The sequence below is a fragment of the Pongo pygmaeus genome, chromosome 8 (assembly GCF_028885625.2).
Source record: "Pongo pygmaeus isolate AG05252 chromosome 8, NHGRI_mPonPyg2-v2.0_pri, whole genome shotgun sequence".
Classification (NCBI taxonomy): domain Eukaryota; kingdom Metazoa; phylum Chordata; class Mammalia; order Primates; family Hominidae; genus Pongo; species Pongo pygmaeus.
Genome location: NC_072381.2, coordinates 114640039 through 114661505, shown reverse-complemented (window position 1 = coordinate 114661505; position 21467 = coordinate 114640039). Strand labels below are relative to the sequence as shown.

The 21467-nt window shown below is 40.8% G+C and overlaps 1 non-coding gene across 1 annotated transcript; it reads right to left on the bottom strand.

Annotated features, from left to right (window-relative positions):
• Positions 1–19224: 19224 nt before the first annotated feature.
• LOC129006955 (U6 spliceosomal RNA) lies at positions 19225–19332 on the bottom strand. The gene has a single exon (XR_008492144.1). It is a non-coding gene; the product is annotated as a U6 spliceosomal RNA (small nuclear RNA).
• Positions 19333–21467: the final 2135 nt, after the last annotated feature.

Below are 21467 nucleotides of genomic sequence, written 5' to 3'. Positions count from 1 at the left end.
GTCATAAGGACAACGAAGTCTAGGTTGAGGTGGTCTCAGATAGAGATGAGGATCTTGTTGGGAACTGGAATGATGGTAACTCTTGCTGTGTTTTAGCAAAGAGACTGGAGGCATTTTGCCCCTGCCCTCGAGATCAGTGGAACTTTGAACTTGAGAGAGACAATTTAGGGTATCTGGTGAAAGGAATTTCTAAGCAGCAAAGTGTTCAAGAGGTGACTTGGGTGCTGTTAAAAGCATTCAGTTTTACATATGCCCAAATATACGGTTTGGAATTGAAGCTTATGTTTAGAAGAGAAGCAGAGCATAAAAATTCAGAAAATTTGTAGCCTGATGATGCCATAGAAAAGAAAAATTCATTTTGTCAGGAGAAATTCAAACCAGCTTCAGAAATTTGCATAGGTGACAAGAGCCAAATGTTAATCACCAAGACAATGGGTAAAATGGGACATGTCTTCACAGCAGCCCCTCCCATCACAGGCCTGGGGTGTTAGGAGGAAAAAATGGTTTCATGGGCTGGGTCCAGGGCCTTGCTGCTCTGTGCAGTCTTGGGACTTGGTCCCTTGTGTCCCAGCGATGGCTAAAAGGGACCAACATAGAGCACAGGCCATTGCTTCAGAGGGCACAAGCCCCAAGCCTTGGCAGCTTCCATGTGGTGTTGGGCCTGCAGGTGTGCAGAAGTCAAGAACTGAGGTTTGGAAACCTCTGCCTAGATTTCAGAGGATGTTTGGAAATGTCTGGATGCCCAGGCAGATGTTTGGTGCAGGGCCAGGGCCCACATGGAGAACCTCTGTTAGGGCAGTGCAGAAGGAAATGTGGGGTCAGAGTCCCCACACAGAGTACCCACTGTGGCACTGCCTAGTGGAGCTGTGAGAAGAGGGCCACCATCCTACAGATCCCAGAATGGTGGATCCACTGACAACTTGCACCATACACCTGGAAAAGCCTCAGGCACTCAACGCCAGCCTGTGAAAGCAGCTAGGAGGGGTGCTGTACCCTGTAAAGCCACAGGGGCAGAGTTGCCCAGGGCCATGGGAGCCCACCTCCTGCATCAGTGTGATCTGGATGTCAGCCGTGGAGTCAAAGGAGATCAATTTGTAACTTTAAGTTTTAATGATTGTCCTATGGGATTTCAGAGTTGAATGGTACCTGTAGCCCTTTTGTTTTGGCCGGTTTCTCCTGTTTGGAATGGATATATTTACCCAATGCCTGTACCTCCATTGTATCTAGGAAGTAACTTACTTGCTTTTGATTTTACAGGCTCATAGGTGAACAGACTTGCCTTGTCTCAGATGAGACTTTGGACTATGGACGTTTGGGTTAATGCTGGAATGAGTTAAGACTTTGGGGGACTGTTGGGAAGGCATAATTGTGTTTTGAAATGTGAGGACATGATATTTGGGAGGGGCCGAGGCAGAATGACATGGTTTTGCTGTTTCCCTATCCAAATCTCACCTTGACTTGTAGCTCCCATAACCCCGACATTTCATGGGAGGGACCCGGTGGGAGGTAATTGAATCATAGGGGTGGGTTTTTCCTCATTCTCTTCTCATGATACTGAATAATTCTCATGAGATATGATAGTTTTATAAAGGGTAGTTCCCCTGCACATGCTCTTTTGCCTGCCACCATGTAAGATATGCCTTTGCTTTTCCTTTGCCTTCTACCATGATTGTGAGGCTTTCCCAGTCATGTGGAACTGTGAGTCCATTAAACCTCTTTCCTTTATAAACTGCCAAGTCTCAGGTATGTCTGCATTAGCAGCATGAGAAGAGACTAATACACTAGCTCTAATATTTCTCGCTTCAGCTTTCAAAAGTAAGAGAACCCTTAGTCCATGGTTGCTTCTGAACCACCTTTTAACTTGTATTTCCTTAGTTATTGCATTGGATGGTCCATAAAGGTATTCATTGATGGCTTATTTTCATTGGTTCTAAAATTATCTCTTGAGATTTGAAGTTGACCTCAAATTTCTGGTATTTCATAAATTAGTGAGCCAAACTAAATTCACCTCATCCAGACTTTCCATACTTTTATAGCCTTTAAAGTTAGTTTCTCATTGAACCTTCATTTTTTTGAGATAAGACATTAACATTTGGAAGCTATTAATTTTTTTCTGTATTTTCCATATACTGTTTCATTATAAAATTTTATAACATCATAAACAGGGCAGATTCTACTGATTATTTTGTGTGTGTGTGTGTGTGTGTGTGTGTGTGTGTGTGTTTATGGGGAGAATTAGATTATTTGCTATGTCACCTCAATTTTATCCTGTGATGAGATGATGTCAGAGTGATTGGGGGAGAATGCCAGAATCAGAATGTATAAATTCTGAGTCACAAATTAGGAAGTCTTACATTGTAGTTATTTACTATATTTTTAATCCATGTAAAAATCTGTCTGCTAAGGTTTCATAAAATATTTAAGCTAAAATGACATCTTGGAGATCATCATGTTTGAGGTTTCCCAAAGTCTGGTGATTCTTACTTCTGAGGTGCCATTATTAATTGCTTCTACTCAGAAACAAAGGATTCATGGACAATTGTTTCTGGGACAAGCTGGGTGAATTAAAGTTAGGCAGCATTTTGTTGTGCAGGACATCTCAGAGTCTCCAGAATGTTAATGTGATGCCCAGGCTCTGAGAAGGGATCAGGTGCACAGCATTTTCTGAACACTGTTATTCACAGAATCATTTAAAATGCTTTTGTTCTTCTTCTGTTTCTTACGTGATACAAGTCTAACCCAAAGTTATTATTTCACTTGAGCGAAAACAAAGGCACGGAGATGTTAGAGAGATTTACCAAAGTCATGAAACTGGTCAGCACTGAAATTGAGATTGAGCAGGGGAGGAGAAAGGGGAGGGCTCACTGAATAACACTTTTCCAAAAAGGCATGGACAGCATGCAGCTGATGTTTACATTCTAGCATGCTAATGACAGAAATGTACTTGCCTGGTTACTAAACAGGAAGAAATGTACCATATTTACTATGTGAGCCATTCTACCAAAGATGTCCCTCTTCATTAAATGCATTACAGAAAACCAGAAATAATTTATGGCAACAATATTCCTCCTGCATTGAACACTTACTATAACATGCAGGAAAACAACAAGAAAAGGCTACTTAATATTACCAACATCATTCTCCACACACATATAAGTGTTTAGTAATATACACATATGTGCTAATTTATATTTTATAGTCTACCAGCTTACTGAAGGTGTTACGTCTGACCCTTTCAACTTTTAAGATGAGGAAACTGAAGCCCAGATGGATTAAGTAATAAGTTCACACAATTTGTTCATGAAAGAGCTGAAAAAAGAATCTGGGTCTCCACATTCTCAAAGTATGGTGCTCCCAATCCTCTATAAGTGCTTGTTACAATCACAAATAATCAGAGATGGCCATGTCATGCTACATTTTATCCTCATTTCAACTTTCATTTGCTCTGGCAGATTAAAGTATGATTCTGAAATAAAATGACTTGTCATTCTTGAATGAATAGGTTTCCTGTACACTTAAGCTAGAAAATGAGGACTGTTCCTTACTCATGCGAGTAGCAATGGGAACTAATTATTTGTTTTGTGCAGGATTCATTAGCTATAAATCCCCCTGATTAGAGATATTTCATGTTCACTCATTCTCAAGGGGAAGGATAGCCCTTCTTTCTCACACATAAATGCCATTTGTGCTGCAAGGCAAAAATAAGAGCCATAAGAGAAAGAAACATGAAGGTTGTCTACCTCAGAACAGAAGGGCAACAGTTCTTTATAATGCAATTTGTTATTCTTTTTTGACTGAAAGCAGGAGATTGGCCTTCCCCAGGTCTAGACCATTTGCCTCTAGGCATGCTTGGTGTCATCACAAATGCTTCCACAGCACATTATCACTCTCATTGAAAGCGGGCCCTATATTCTTTCATTGCTTCCCTTTAGGGCTGAGCACTGGTGGTGATGCCTGGATTGCTCCTGGATTCCAAGAAACTCCCACCCAGCCATAAAAATGTTTGCCATCTGCACATCTGACCTAGGTTCTTCCTGTGAGGACCTCCTGAGGGCCCAGCATTACTGCCTTATCCCAGTCTGGACAGTTTTTCTTATAGGTGTTTGACTACCTGTCTGGTTCTAAGAATAAGCCATTCTCCCAGCAGACAGTCATCAAAGGTCTGGTTATGGGCCTACTTTGCCCTGAGTGTCCTGTGTTGACTGGGCAGTGCTTCCTTTTCTGAGGTACTGATCCCCAGGCTTTGGTATCTCCTGCCTAGATTACCAGGACAAGCCTGTGCCTTTCTCCCTAGGTTGTCTAGGTTCTCTAGAGTGAGTTCCCTTTTTATCTGCTATGTATAAACTCTGTTTTGCCATAAACACTTGTATTATCTACCAGACACCTGCTGACTCCTTTAACTCTGTCTTCTCACACTTGGCCAGCCCTGTCCTATTACACTTAAAATCTTGAAGCAGCATTTTATCTGGAAGCCTTGAGTATTGCAGTTGATTAGAGGCATATTCCAGAACATAAATACTAGGGTGTCAATTGTGATGCTGTCCCTGGAGGTGCTGGTTCTTGGTACTTCTGATATTTCCAAGTGTTGATTTCATCAACGTGCACTATGGAGAGGGGATGCCTTCTTCCCACCTGAAAAAGTGGGAGCAATATTTTATGTTTTGTGGCAAGACCAGTGTCAAAGGTAGTGAAGACATTGTAAATATCTAGGGCACCTGATAACTCAGGTCCAAACTGTTACAGCAGCTATGCTATTGTATGTTTCTCCATCTCCATAGATGAGTCTGAGTAGGCCCTTTATTGGAATCCAAATCCATTTGAATTTCCCACTGCTTCTCTAAGAAGCTTTGTCTTTAGCTAATAAAGCACAATGTGGTTTCCTGTACCTCGAGCATCTGTATCACCTTGAGATACTCCTCATGTCTCTGTCTAAGTGAGATGAACACCAAGGGATTCTGATAGAGAAGCTAGCTGGGGAGCTTTGGGAGAAGTGGGGGCCATATTTATTCAAGCTTTAAAAGATAGAACAAGGCATTAAGCTTACATCAGAACGGTTGGTTCTAGTTCCTAAACTTTCCTATTGATCCATAGTTTTGTCAGAGGCATGTGAACCAGAGCAACTCCATCTTAAATAGGAACTGGGTAAAATGAGGCTAAAACCTACTGGGCTGCATTCCCAGATGGTTAAGGCATTCTAAATTACAGCATGAGATAGGAGGTCAGCACAAAATACAAGTCATGAAGACCTTGCTGATAAAACAGGTTGCAGTAAAGGAGCTGGCCAAAACCTACCAAAACCAAAATGGCGATGAGAGTGAGCTCTGGTCGTCCTCACTGCTACACTCCCACCAACACCATGACAGTTTATAAATGCCATGGCAACATCAGGAAGTTACCCTAGATGGTCTAAAAAGGGGAGGCATGAATAATCCACCCCTTGTTTAGCATATCATCAAAATTTAACCATAAAAATGGGCAACCGGCAGCCCTCGGGACTGCTCTGTCTGTGGAACAGCCATTCTTTTATTTCTTTACTTTCTTAATAAACTTGCTTTCACTTTGCCCTGTGGACTTGCCCTGAATTCTTTCTTGTGTGAGATCCAAGAACCCTCTCTTGGGGTCTGGATCTGGACCCCTGCCCTGTAACAGTCTGATGGCTTGCTGTTGATAAGCCAAGATCACCCTCAAAAACTTGGAGATGGGTTATGGCAGACACCTTTAGGTATCCCAAACGAAATTGTGGTGTTGCTGTCTTTGCCTTTTGTGTTGAAGAAAGTCAGAAAGAATGGGAAACTTAGGGTAGAAATATGTCCTGGAAGGAATATTATGTCTATTTAAAAATAATGTTTATTGCCAGCATATGATCATTCAGGTAATAGATACTACACACATAATATTTGTAAACTACCAAATAAATGAACTCGGATAAAAACAAAAATCACCAAACTTCTGCCAGACAAGAATAAATACATTCTCTTATATCTATTTCTGGTTCTTTCCATATGCATATATAAAAATACATAATAATAGGTAATGACTAATAATACTAATAATAGGTAATAAGAGTGAGACCGGGGGTGTGTGCTCTTGTCCATTGTGAATGTAAAGTGTTTCTTATCTTCTTTTCCTGATGGGGCTGAGAAAGAGTGCATTTGCCAGATAAATGGGCACATACTATGCACCTAAAAATATTGTTAATTTGCTTTAGCAAGGAAATCACATTTTACATGGCAGTTGCAATTGGGCTGCTACTAGATTGCATATGTGTGAGTCCACTGTCCTCTAGGTTCTGGCTGATTTTTCCAGTGATCAGAATAGTAAATTCAATGGTGATGTGATAGAAACCACCACCTCTTCATAATTTAGATCTGTAGGGGTGGCACTGATCTCTGGTATTTTCCCTAATAGGACAGTTTCTGAGGCTTTCACTCGGCTTTCTCCACGATGATAGCTCTTACCCCATAGGCCAAGGCATTAGTGTAGGGGTTCTGCCAACTAGCAAGTATGTAAATTCTAATTATAAATTGGGTCCAGGCATATGACCCCTGGTATATTCTTGGACTGGGTGGATTCTCTGTGAGCTGGACCTGAACCACAACTCCATTTATTAACAGGATGCTTACTCTAATGGGTGAGGCATGATGACTCTTTGGGTCCCCAGATATTAATGTCAGTTAGGACCATGTATCCAGTAAGTTTTTAAAATGTTCGGATATTCCCTGTTTCCTAGGATATGGTACCCAGTTGAATGGTTGTATTTGCCTTTGGGGAAGAATTAGGAGTATTATCATCATATACATTTACTGTAATATTATAGGGCCTTTTCATTGAGAACTAGGCCTTCCCTTCAGTTAATTGGTGCTAGGTCTGAGAACTCACTCAGATCCAAAAACTTAGCAAGGGATTTTGACTTTTCATTGGGATAATTTCTCTCAGCCTCCAGGTTATCTATTTTTTATTTCTTTGGGGTCAAATAGATCTACCTAAGGATGCTGTGTTATCACCATTCAAGAAGCTCCCATTTGGTCAATCCTCCTTGGCTGATATTCTGACCTTTCTGCTCAGCTCATCATAATTGTTCTTAGTTTGTTTTGATAGAAAAATACCATCCTGTGGACTCCACAGTTCAGGACTATTTTATTTTTGTTGCTGTAAGTGTGACTAACTCTGTAAGAACATCTCCTACTAATGCTTCTGGCCTTCAGAGGACAGCTATTATTGACCTTAGCATCTCCCTATTTCCCCCACCACAGTTCTCAGTTTCCATATGGTATCACAGTCAAGTTTATGGCCAAGTAGATATTCGACCATTGTTGACATATGAATAGGTTTTCTAGTTGGGGCTGGTTCTTGAGTACAATGGAGGGAGGAGTAACATCAATGCATTTGCAAATGAGTGAACAAAAAGGAACAGGGCATCTACCTGGGTAAGAAGGGAAAGAAATACCTGTGACCAGTGAAAATAGGAAAAAAGTAACAAGGTCACAGAACTGAAAGTCATGATGAGGCTATGTAATTGCTAAAGCTGGAGCTCTAGAGAAAGTGAGATGGAAGGATAGGAAATATGAGACACTGCAGACCCACCTCGTTAGGCTGATTTACACTTTCCAAATCCCAAGCCTTTTCTGGTCAGTTTGTTTCCAAGATCCAGATGCTTTCTCTTTAAGTATTAACTCATCTGTGGATACAGGGCTACAGTAACCAAAACAGCATGGTACTGGTACAAGAACAGACACATAGACCAATGGAACAGAATACAGAACCCAGAAATAAGACTGCACACCTACAACTATCTGATCTTCAACAAACATGACAAAAACAAGCAATGGATGAAGTGTTCCCTATTTAATAAATGGTGCTTGGATAACTGGCTAGTCATATGCAGGAAATGGAAACTGGACCTCTTCCATATACCATATTCAAAAATCAACTCAGGATGGATTAAAGACTTAAATGTAGGCCGGGCGCAGTGGCTCACGCCTGTAATCCCAGCACTTTGGGAGGCCTAGGTGGGCGGATCATGAGGTCAGGAGATCGAGACCATCCTGGCTAATGTGGTGAAACCCCGTATCTACTAAAAAATACAAAAAAATTAGCCGGGTGTGGTGGCGGGCGCCTGTAGTCCCTGCTACTCGGGAGGCTGAGGCAGGAGAATGGCGTAAACCCGGGAGGCGGAGCTTGCAGTGAGCCGACATAGCGCCACTGCACTCCGGCCTGGGCGAAAGAGACAGACTCCGTCTCAAAAAAAAAAAAAAAAAAAAACTTAAATGTAAAACCCCAAACTGTAAAAACCCTAGAACAAAAAACCTAGGCAATACCATTCAGGACATAGGCACAAGCAAAGATTTTATGATGAAGATGCCAAAAACAACTGCAACAAAAGCAAAAATGGACAAATAGGATCTAATAGAGCTAAAGAGCTTCTGCACAGCAAAATAAACTATCAACAAAGTAAACAGACAACCTACAGAATGGGAGAAAATTTTTGCAAACTATTTGTCTGACAAGGATCTAATATCCATTATTTATAGGGAACCTACAAAAATTTACAAGAAAAAAATGATTAAAAAATGGGCAAAGGACATGAAGAAACACTTCTCAAAAGAAGACATACATGAGGCCAATAATCATATGAAAAAAGCTCAACATCACTGATCATTAGAGAAATGCAAATCAAAACCACAATGATATACCATCTCACACTAGTCAGAATGGCTGTTACTAAAATGTCAAAAAATAACAGAGGCTGACAAGGTTGTGGAGAAAAAGGAACGCTTTTACACTGTTGGTGGGAGTGTACATTAGTTTAACCACACATTGTGGAAGACAGTGTGACGATTCCTCACAGACCTAAAAACAGAAATACCATTTGACTCCAGCAATCCCATTACTGGGTATATATCACCCCCCAACCCCTGCAAAAAAAAAAAAATAAATGATTCTATTATAAAGACACATGTACATGTATGTTTATTGCAGTACTATTCACAATAACAAAGACATGGAATCAACCTACATGCCCATCAGTGATGCACTGAATGAAGAAAATGTGGTACATAAACATCATGAAATACTATACAGCCATAACAAAGAAGGCGATTATGTCCTTTGCAGGGATATAAATGGAGCTGGAGGCCGTTATGCTTGGCAATCTAACACAGGGACAGAAAACCAAATACAGCATGTTCTCATTTATAAGTGGGAGGTAAATGATGAGAACACGTGGACACACACAGGAAAACAACACACAGTGGGGCCTACTGGAGTGCAGAGGGTAGAAGAAGGGAGAGGATCAGGAAAAAGAACTAATGGGTACTAGGCTTAATACCTGGCTGATGAAAGAGTCTGTACAACAAACCCCCAGGACACACGTTTACCTGTGTAACAAACCTGCACATCCTGCACATATACCCCTGAACTTAAAAATATATATATATATTATATATATATAAATTACCTTGATGCCCTATGGCCTGCATGTACCTGGGCCACTAAATGGGTACTGTGATGGGTTCAGAACTATTAGTAAAAACTTTCCCAGATTCAGACCTTCCTGTGATTTTCCTTCTTGAGTTTTGACCCTTCTTGACTTCTCTATACTCTGTGCTCTGAATCTTGGCTCATTATCCATGCAAGATCCTAGCTGTCACAGTGAATTCTCTTAGGCAGTCATTATGTTCCAGTCAGTTCCTGGAAGCGGAACCTCTGGCAGAGGTAGCACGCCCTTTGGGTCTGCTTGGTGCTCCAGGCGGAAAGAACTAGAACTGCATCCATGACTTTGTTAAAGCTACCCTAAAGGAAGCTGTCTCCATCTTCATGCTGTGAACTCCTTTCTCCTGTTTTCTCTCAACACTTGGGAAGATGTTGTATCTGTCTTGTGAGCATGCGTTCATTATTTGTCAAAATATTATTCTGCTTCTCATTTTTATTTCTTATTATATCAATATTTTTTCATTGCTCATTTTTTCTCCTCTAAGTTAATGGTTCTAAGTTGAATTCCAGTATACAAAAGTACTAGTTTCAGAATTGTTAATCTACAACCACACAGGAAAAACCAAATAGAGTGCATCTTACATGCATATATTATACACATTAATTTTGCCTTTATTTAGTTGTATAAACTCCATTCATTTCCTAAGCTACTCAGATTAGCATCTTTTTCTTCCAGTCCTTTCAGTGAAGTTTTTTTAAACATTTGTAATACAGTCAATTTTTTTCTTATAGTCTGTATTCTACCTTGGGTTCCACTGACTTCTTAAAGGACTTTGAAAATTTGCATACATTGTTTACTCCTTGTGTTATGGAATTCTGTGAAATTTGGAAATTATGTGTAGTGTCATATATCCACCATTACACTATCATATTGAAGAGTTTCACTGCCCTAAAAAAAATCTCCTGCACTTCAACCCTCCTCTCCCCACTCCTGAAGCTCTGGTAACCACTGATCTATTTGGAATGTATATAGTTTTGCCCTTTCCAGAATTTAATATAAATGGAATCATATAGTAGGCTTTCTTGGGCTGCCTTCTTTCATTTAGTGATATGTATTTAAGATTCATCCATGATTTGTATGGCTTCATAGTTCATTTCTTTTTATTGCTGAATATTATTTTATTATATAGATATATCACAAATTTGTCTATTCTCCTGTTGACAAAGTCAGATGAGAAGCTGTGACATAGCCCTTTGTTCCATGTGACTGTATGTAAAGAGAGCTAGTCTGCAGACAGAGACAGATAAAGCAAATGCATGGATGACAACAGCTAAAGATGTGAAATGCACAGGCAGAGGTGCCCTGGATGCCTGACACTATATCCTTTCCTGATGCCAGCTCCTTCTTAAGATTCAGCTGCTGTCTTTTGCTTCTGTGATCCCCTTTCGCCAATAACTTCATGATAAATTTCCATGTTGATTCTTAAGCTAGCTCAGTGATTATCTGTTACCTGAATTCCAATGCTCTCAAATAATACAGAAGCACATGCTGTTATTAATGTCAAAATCATAAATGAGATCTCTATTCAATCCGAAGCTCCATCCAGCTTCAGACAGTTCGAAACTCAGGCCATTTGGCCCTTCATGCCTTTCCTAGTTACAAAGCCCTATGTATGTAATGCCTAGGTCATAGGGAATCTGTGTTTTTTAACATGTTATCAAATATAGCTGATGAGAGTGGAGGTCAAAAAAGAGTGGATAAATAACTCTGCATACTGATCCTTTACTATTCAGAAAACAACTCAAAATGTCTGTCCCTTGTATAAAGCAGGAAGAAATAGCTAAGATTCATTGTGTCCTTCTTTCAGGGTCCAGAGCCAGCACACTGACTTTAGGACTTTTAAAAATTGTATGTGATAAAGAGAGACTTAGCCATTGATTAAGCAGGAGGCAAAAATGTGTTTTCTTTATAGGTTTAAATGGCCTTTGTAGATAGCAGTGACTGTGGGTGTGCAAATGCTGAATTAATTCTACCAGACCAGTCTGAAGACAGGTTGACTGAACCCTTGGATGTCAATTTCCTCAAAAGAGCAATGTGAAAAGTTTCCAGTTTTTAGCATTAGGGATTGAATCACTGTTTTCAGGACTATTCAGTCTACCAAGTCAACATCTCATTAAATTCTAAGCACTGTTGTGGATGACAAGGTAGGAGGTGGGAAGATGTGATTTAGGGATGGAGGGTAAGGGACTTAAAGATAGGGCTAAAGAACATGGTTTGGGTGTTGTGCCTCAGGAAGTGACTAGGAGGAGCAGTGACACCAACATACACCTGTCTGGCCATGAGCATGCATTTTTTACTACTCATGGTAGCCTTTGTGGTAGGTGGGAAAAGGCGTCTCTCAGTTTACTTCATATACTCCCTGCTAGAAACCTCCATATAGGCAAGGGGTTTCCCTATTAAGCATCCACTGTACTATATTCAACCACTTACTGGGAAATATATAGTGCCCTCAAAATCTCCTCTTCCCTGGAGACGGTGGAGATTTTTGGAGCTTAGCTTATACAGACACTCTGTGTTAGCTAATACAGACACTCTGTGTTCTCCTTAACCATTCCACACCCAGGGTAAAGTCCATGAAGTCAGTGTTAGCTAGAAGGAATTTCCTGATGAAACTGTTGGGCATTAATGGGAGAATCTGTGCTTTCTCAGAGTAACAGGAGTTGTAGTTTAGAACTTGACTTTTTCCAAATTCTTCCTCCTGCCACAGTCTCTTTATAATTCATTGAAACCTGCTTGTCCCAGAGCTGAAGATCAGGAGATCAGTATCATCTACATTTTCCCAAACATCAAAGGAAGGCAGTTTTTCACAAGGGGGTCAGCTGTACTCATATGCCCCGTTTTACATGTGATGATGATGACACTGTTGCTGCTATTGACAATGAATTGATCCCACCAGAAGATACACACTTGAGTAAAAATGAGGCAGGTACACCATGGAGATTTGGAAAAGGCTCTTAAAAGACCATCTTCTCCAGGAATCTTCCATACCACAAATATGAGACAACATTTCCCTTCTCTTTTCTGTCAATAAAAAATATTTTGAAGAATTGTTTGCATTCCTTATAGTAAATTCAAATTGTTTTTGTTTTTGTTGTTGTTGTTTATTTGTTTAGTATTGTTTTGGTAGGAGAAAAATAGAGCCATGAAATCAGCAAGATTTGGACTTAATCTGGAGAAACACGATTACTAGTCAGATAACTTTAAGCAACCTGCTTTACTTCTCTAGGCCTCCATTTCAACTATAAAATTGAGATAAAAATGCTTATGGTTGAGCTGTTGTGAGGATTGTAAGATGACATATACAAAGTGCTGAGAGCTACTCTATACTCACTATCCGGAATAAGTATTTTTTTCTTTCCTGCTAGTTTCTCTTTTGCTTGCCTCATACAATAGCATCAATCATGGGGGCCACAGGCATGAGAATCTATTTTATAGAAGGAAATGAGAATGTTTTTATATAAGGAAATGAAATATTTTACCTAATGACTTTACAAGTTCTGATGATTTTTATATTAGCCTTGTCCAAGTCTCCCACTGGACTAAAGCAGTTGCATTTCTAAGCCTTTGAGATTGGTGTGCTTCATCTCCATAGAATGTTAGAGCCAGGAAAGACTTTTTAGGTGGCTTATTAGTGTAATTCCTTCATTTTGCAGAAGAAGAAATTGTTACTTTAACAGTTGAGATGATTGTTTGAGGTCATTTGGCTAGGTAGTACCAAAGCAAAATTTGAATTAATTCCAGTCCATTTCCATTCTGTTATCCTACCTAACAGCTGACATTAAAGATGTAATAATTTTCCCTGGGTTGTCTACTTGCTAACTTTTTAATTAAAAAAATGAAGAAAGGTCCAATTTTTCTTTCCCATTTTATCTTAGTTCAAGATTTTATACCCAAGTTTTCAATCACTGTAGAGCTAATTATGGATGCATTTTGGAGAAAAGTAAGAACTAAACAATTCCATGCAGCCCAAACATCCTTAAAAAACAACCTTCTTTGAAGAATCTACCCAGATTTCAATAAGGAAACACAAGAGCCCTCACAGGCCATTCACATAGCACAGCATCTAAGAACAAGCACCAGGACACCAACAACACGACCCAGAAATGAGACTAATTAAAGAATGCAGCAGAGAATGAAGCTGGGCCACCTGCATCACAAATATACAGTGTTCAAACCAGAGAAAGGAAAGAAAATTCCACCACTGTGGTTGGTTCCACAAGAAGCATGCTGTGGCCTCTTTGATGTTTCACCAGAGGGTGTCTGCAATAAACAGCCAGGCCTGAAAATGTTCAGCTATTCAGTTAGGAGGTCAGCATTAGGATCAAACAATATCAGGAGAGACTGGTGGGATGAGCCTGATGTTTTCTACCTGTGTGACTTGGATGAAGAGCAAGACCATTTTCAAGTGTAATATTTGTTCAGCAGCCACACCTGTTCCATGTGTGGAGGTGACCAAGCAAGACAGTGGCAGGAGACAGACCACAGTTTGTTGGTTCTACTTGGAGAGACAAGGCAGCTCCATGCTAAGAATACTGACCACTAGAAATATCAAAACCTCAGTGCCAGGTGGGTGACACAGGCATGAGAGCAGGAGCAGTCAGGGTTAGAAGAGACTCCTGAGGTAGAATTGAAAGAGGGTGTTACAAAGAAGGTGAGGTTCTGACTATCTCCCTTTGCCTGCCCACTTCCTCTTGGGCCTGTGGGTCTGAAGCATAGCAGGTTAATTTGGACCTTTGTAGTATATCATCTGCGATTGACCTCTTTGTGTTCATTACAGGACTTACAGAAAAGTTGGGAACATGAGCTACTGCTTCTGTGCTGTCTCCTTGTGACCTTGGCACCAGCTGAGGCTGTGTGGGAAGCTCCTTTACCAACTCAACCTTAACAGGATGCAATGATGATGGTGCTGTGGTCCTGCTTAGACACTTTTCAGGTGCCCATGTCTTCCTCTCAGGGCCCTTAACGCTGTTCATTCCCATTTCTCCAATTTTCAAGATTTTATTCCCTGAAGAGGCCTCTGGAACTATCACTTTCTCCTGAATGTGCTCGATTTTTTCACATGTTTCAGTGGTTCCTGTAGCCACTGGGCTATTTATCAGTTGCCTTCACTTATGTCTTTGGCTGATACAGCTTCTGGGTAATTGATGATTTGTGTCTGTCTAGTAACACTGTTGAATCTCTTCACTCTTCTTGCCCATGTGTAACTTAGATTTGAATATCACAATTAACTCTCTACTATGTAAGGAAAAAACATACTTTAAGATCTTCTTGCCAGGCATGGTGGCTCAGGCCTGTAATCCCAGCACTTTGGTAGGCCGAGGCAGGTGGATCACCTGAGGTCAGGAGTTCGAGACCAGCCTGACCAACTTGGAGAAACCCCATCTCTACTAAAAATACAAAATTAGCTGGGTGTGGTGGTACCTGCCTATAATCCCAGCTACTCAGGAGGCTGAGGCAGGAAAATTGATAGAACACAGGGGGTGGAGGTTGTGGTGAGCCGAGATGCGCCATTGCACTACAGCCTGGGCAACAAGGGCGAAACTCTGTCTTAAAAAAAAGAAAAACTTCTTAATTTTCCCCTGGCATACTCTATGGTTGTTACCCTTAAATATTATTGTAAGCATTATTTAACTGTGCACTGGCTGTTGTAAGAAAGAAAGATGTGTTCTCTTCTCAGTGGATTAACAATTTAAAACAGAAAAGTAATGCATTCTAAGAAGTTGAGGAAAGTATAATAGGAAAATGGATAAAATGCCCAGGAGATGGGTCATTATTTTGAGGAGATCTATATCTCTGACCATGTGTTGACTAAACCCTGCAACCCACCAGAAGGTACCTGTTGAGGCCCTTGGAGGATTGCTTTGATAACTTGAACTGGCAACACACTAGTTTCCAGCTGGGAAAGCCTTCTTTTACTCCACTTAAAGAATAGATAACGATAGATTTTAATTGTTTTATTCAATTTGAACAACTACCACACACCTCTGCATCCTGGGGGTCGCACCTTGCTATAGACAGGCCTGCTTCTAAGTATGGGCTGTAACCTATACTGCAATTTTTCTTGCAAAAAAAGGGTAAGTTTCCAGTATACACAAGGCATTAGTAGGACCTGTAGACACAGGTGAGCAAAGGACATTGGGTGTCTGTTCTCCTGGAGTTTATATTCCAGGGAAGTGCTTTCCCTTACCTGTGAACCGCTTTCCCTTACCTGTGAGCCATATGATTATGTGTTTAGTTATACCTGCTCTGCTATTCACAGTAGCAAAGACATGGAATCAACCTAATTGCCTGTTAATGATAGACTGGATAAATAAAATGTGGTACATAGATACCATGGAATACTATGCAACCATGAAAAAGAATGAGATCATTCCTTTGCAGGGACATAAATTGGGCTGGAGGCCATTATTCTTAGCAAACTAATGCAGGAACAGAAAGCCAAATATCACATGTTCTCACTTATAAGTGGGAGCTAAATAATGAGAACACATGGACACATAGAGGGGAACAACACACACTGGGACCTTTTGGAGGGGAGAGGGTGGGAGGAGGGAGAGGATCAGAAAAATAACTAATGGGTACTAGGCTTAATACCTGGGTGATGAGATAATCTGTATAACAAATCCCCATGACACAAATTTACCTATATAAAAAACCTGCACTTGTATCCCTGAACATAAAAGTTAAAAAAATAATAATTATACCTGCCTTGGATGCAAAGTTCTGTGAGAGGGACCTGACCTAGCCTGGGAGTGGAAGTGGTCAGAGAAGCTTTCCCTGAAGATGGAATAATTAAGGTGGTATGAGAGGTGAGTGGGGATTAATCAGGGGAAGGAAAGGATATCAGAGGATGCAGTAAAAGGCAAGGGGACTGTGCATGTAGAAGTCCCCAAGGCACAGAGGAGGTGCATGCCACCCTTTAGAAAGCTGATGATGGCCAGTGTGGGCCTGAAGCGGGGAAGGTGGCCAGAGGGAAGGTTGGAAAGACAAATAAAGACCAGATCAGGCAGGGCTTGGTGCACAGTGTTGAGGATTTGGAATTTTGTTTTGAGAACACAGATAGTCCTTGTAGGGAGTGTGCAGTTAAACAGGAGGTACATTCGAGATGTCATGACAATCTGGAAACTGTGGAGTTCATTAAGTGGAGCCAAGCTTGATTCTGGTTAAAACGTACCTACTCTTGGCTAATGTGAAGAAACACTGATACAAAAATTGATCCCATTTTTGGGTGTCTTTTTTTCTTTTTTTCAACAGAACCATTAGAGTTTATCTTTATGGCACTCATCTGGGAACTCTGCCCTTGACTTTACAGACAGGGTGGGGAAGAATCTGGCCCCGGAAACTGCGGATCCCCCCTTGTGATCTATAGTCTTCTCTACTCATTTCTTAATTCCCTCAGGTATGCATTTCTTTTGGAACACAAAGTTCAAAAGTGGATAGACACAAAGGAGTGTGAACTTGGTGTCTATGGCGGTTGGTGGTGATCTGTGGAAAAGCAACAGCTAAGTCCCCAAGTGGGGGGAAGTTAAGCAGCCTCTCTCAGCCTCACTCCACATTCCTCCCCAGGCCTGGTGCACAAGCTTTTTTGTGCACGTTAACATGGATAGCTATGGATTAGTTTGTAAATGGATTAAATATCAATTTAAGGTTAACAACTGTAGAGTTGACTAAATCCATTGAGATTATTAAGATCAGTGTCTTTAGGCTCAGAGAGAGGTAGAAATTAGGAAGAAGATTTACTATTGATTTTGGACTGATGATGCCTCCTTAAATTCATGCTGAGGGATGCCCATACCACCCTCCAACTAGTTCTTTCTTTTAGTGTTTTGTCTCCCTCATCCCCCCAACAACCAGTTCTTTCTTTTAGTCTATACTTTACTGTCTGCCTCCTCTCCCTTCTCCTGTCAGCCAACAACCCCACCTCATCCCCCATCCCATCGAATCTAACCTCCATTACTTATTTCTTTCCCTCCCTCCCTCTCCCATCCCCCCGCTCCTTCCCTCCTTTCCCCTTCCCTTTCCCTTTCCCTCTTCCCCCTTCCTCTTCCTTCCTTCTTTCCTTCCTCCCTTCCCTTCTTTCCTTCCTTCCTTCCTTCTTTCCTTCCTTCCTTCCCTTCCTTTCTTCCTTCCTTCTTTCCTTCCTTCCTTCCCTTCCTTTCTTCCTTCCTTCTTTCCTTCCTTCCCTTCCTTCCTTCTTTCCTTCCTTCCTTCCCTTCCTTCCTTCCCTTCCTTTCTTCCTTCCTTCTTTCCTTCCTTCCCTTCCTTCCTTCTTTCCTTCCTTCCTTCCCTTCCTTCCTTCTTTCCTTCTTTCCTTCCTTCCCTTCCTTCCTTCTTTCCTTCCTTCCTTCCTCCCTTCCTTCCTTTCCTTCCTTCCTTCTTTCCTTCCTTCCTTCCTTTCCTCTTTCCTTCCTTCCTTCTTTCCTTCCTTCCCTTCCTTCCTTCCTTCTTTCCTTCCTTCCTTTCCTTCCTTCCTTCCTTCCTCCTTTCCTTCCTTCCTTCTTTCCTTCCTTCCTTTCCTCCTTCCTTCCCTCCTTTCCTCCTTCCTTCTTTCATTCCTTCCTTCCTTTCTTCCTTCCCTTCCTTCCTTCTTTCTTTCCTTCCTTCCTTCCCTTTCTTCCTTCTTTCCTTCCTTCCTTCTTTCCTTCCTTCCTTCTTTCCTTCCTTCCTTCTTTCCTTCCTTCCTTCTTTCCTTCCTTCCTTTCTTTCCTTCCTTCCTTCCTTCCTTTCTTTCCTTCCTTCTTTCCTTCCTTCCTTCCCTTCCTTCCTTCCTTCTTTCCTTCCTTCTTTCCTTCCTTCCTTTCCTTCCTTCCTTCCTTCCTTCTTTCCTTCCTTCCTTACATCTTTCCTTCCTTCCTTCTTTCCTTCCTTCTTTCCTTCCTTCCTTTCCTTCCTTCCTTTCCTTCCTTCCTTCCTTCCTTCCTTCCTTCCTTCCTTTCTTGCTTCCTTCCTTCCACTCATATTTATTTCTTTGTGATGTAAAATTTAATAGGAGAAAATATATGAAGAATATGAAGAAATAATACACAAGAACTGGTTGTTGGTGGGTGTGGGGGAGACAATCATACACAATAACGTTATGTCAAGAAAGACTTCCCAAGAGTCAGCTCCTTTCTATGATGGAATGAGCTCCCAGGAGATACAATAGGAGGCCAATCACTTGAATTATTTAAAACTCAACTGGACAAAGTCATCAAAGATGTGCTGCCAGGAAAGCCCAGCCTCAGCCATATAGGAATGAAGAAAATGGTCCTAACAGGATTTTTCTCTTCTTAGCTCAGTTTTTCTCTAGGCTAAATTCTGTAACTCCTGCTGAAATCAGCTCTATCTATAGTCAGCAAGTTTCACTACTCTACTGTGGCAAAATTCATCAGAAATTAGAACAAAATAAGGGTAGGAGATATTAGGGATGCCCTTCTCAAGGAAAAGCCTGTTCTTGTTGATGAAACATTGAACTTGATATTGAAGGAGCTCAGTTCTTATTCTAGGCCAGCTCCTGATTATGGGATAAGAAAGGAAAGTTATTCTGCTACTTCATGACAAAATGTCCTGGTTATACATTACTTCCAGAAGTGTCTGAGTAAATGAGTAAAGCACTACAGCTTTCTCCCTACAAAATCTTTGTTTCCCTAATATACATTTATGACATTTATATTAAGATCCACTTATTTTTATTTTTAATATATTATCCTTGCAGTGCATTGCAGGAGTCTTTCTTATTATTATTATTTTTTAAATTTGTGGACTGCGTCATGAATTTTCCTGTCATCTTTGCTCAGGGGCAAATGCTGATCTTCTCTGTATTGTTCCAATTTTAGTATATGTGCTGTCTAAGTGAACACCAGAAATCTTTTAACAGAAAGTATGTGGAATATAAATATTGCTACTTTGGAACAGACCAATGTCCTTGCTGCCTAGCACTGTAGGACTTACAGAAAGCTGTTGCTGTTTACAGTGATGATGTCACCAGACAAACATATCCTTTGATTCTCCTCAAACTTTGATAGAAACCCACTTGGTTCTATAAACCAACAGAACTTTCTACATGGGATGCATACTTTATAATTTTTTTTCACAAGTATCCTTTTATTTGATCTTTGATTTGGGTATTATTAAGATTGTTTTACAGATGAAAATCCTAGAGCTGACAAGGGGAAAACTAATTTGCTCAGTGACCCAGAGCTAGCAAGTGGTAGAGTGGGAACACAGTCCATCTCCAAAGCCCTATAGCCTTCTCATTTCACCACCCTGCCCTTCCTAACCCTTTTCCAGGCCTCAGCCTAGCAATGTACAGATGATGAACCTCCCTACCCTCTCCATAAATCTAACCAAATTGACCACATACAATGTTGTAGTCAGTCTCAAAAGCTGCTTTTTGAATGTAATTTTTCATTCTCAGGGAAACAAATGCAAATTCCTTTGGATTGTATACCTCTCGGTTGAAGAAATTAGCCCTTTTCCTGATCAGCCAAGAATCGGATCCATTCTGCCTCCTTTCTTTGCGGATCCCTCTTCCCCTAGCCTCCTGATACAAGCTCATCCACCCAACAAGGCCAGGACACCTGAGTGATTCCCCAGGCTTTGAGAATGCAGCTTGTTGGGGCAACAACTTACTCTGGGCTAGGTTTAACAGGAAGACCAATTTATTTGTACCCTCACTTTGTCACAGTAAAGAGCCTGCTGTCTTTTGCAGCTGACTGGATCCCTTGACCAATTCCGAGGGACCATCAAAACTCAAAGTTCTGACCATAAGGATGATAAGAAGTAAAACAAGTAAATGAATGAACCTAAAGTAAATTATCCGAGTACTATGAATACAACACAGGAAAAAAATTTTCCCAGTAGAGAACTTAACATGACCTTCACTGAATGCCTTTCAAAGCTGAACTACTATGTTCACTCCTCATGTTCACTGACAAACTTGAATCTTGTCACCTGCCAAAGGTATCTGTCTGTAGCATCTGTGTCCCTGAATTAATATAAGGTATTTCTTTAGCCACATATTGGTTTCTGTCTTGTTAGCCTTCTGTTTCTGAGTTGCAGGTTTCTGTTAAGAATGTTTCAGTTTAGAACAAGTAAATAAAAATAAATTATGCTTCTTTCATTGTTCGTCTTGCAATTTCCCTACTGGCACAATTCCCTGAGGAAAGGACTAACTTTCTAGAAATCAGCTTTCTCCACAGCTAGACCAACATATCTGAAAACTCAGAGATGACAGCAATGTTAATCAGCAGGTAAAACCCATTGGATTCTCTGGAAGGAGTTAGGAGGTGGAGTGAATGGAGTTGGCATGGCAAGGCTGGACCTGTTTTAGCAGTGGTAATGTTAGTAATTAAGTGAAAATAATTATAATAGTGATAGCAACTTTTATTGATTAGCACTGTAATAAATACAGTAACACACTATCTCACTTGAAACTCACCCAAAGCCCATCAGGTAGGTACTAATATTCTCCACTTTTCAAATGAGAAAACTGAGGCTTTGTCAGGATCTCATGATCTGCTTTATTATTCACAATGTGCTTTGTGACTATGGTGACAGAGATATCAATTTACTGTCTACCCAGGACCCAGGGCCAGTGATGCTTGTCTTCTGTTTTCCTCCCTTCCTCCTAGAGCTCCAGGCTCTGGATGGATGTCTTGTAGGTGATTTATTATATCTGTACTATTCTTTGCAGGTGCAGATAGGGAAAGATAGAAATGCCACATAGTGCAGTTTGTCCCCTTATGATTCAAAAAAGTTGTTCTGATTGTCTATAGATTCTATTTCTCCCTGGTTAGAAGAAATATGAAATAGCCGCAATAGAGTAGAACTTGGGATTTGATAACTTTGAACTCTGGTCTTCCAGCTTGACATGTGTCCTCCTGCAAGGCAATTCACTCCATAGGTAACAACTTTCTTGCCTTAAACATAAGGGATTGAATTAGAAGATCTGTAAGATCCCTGTCTGCTGCAGAATTGCATGTTTCTGTGATCA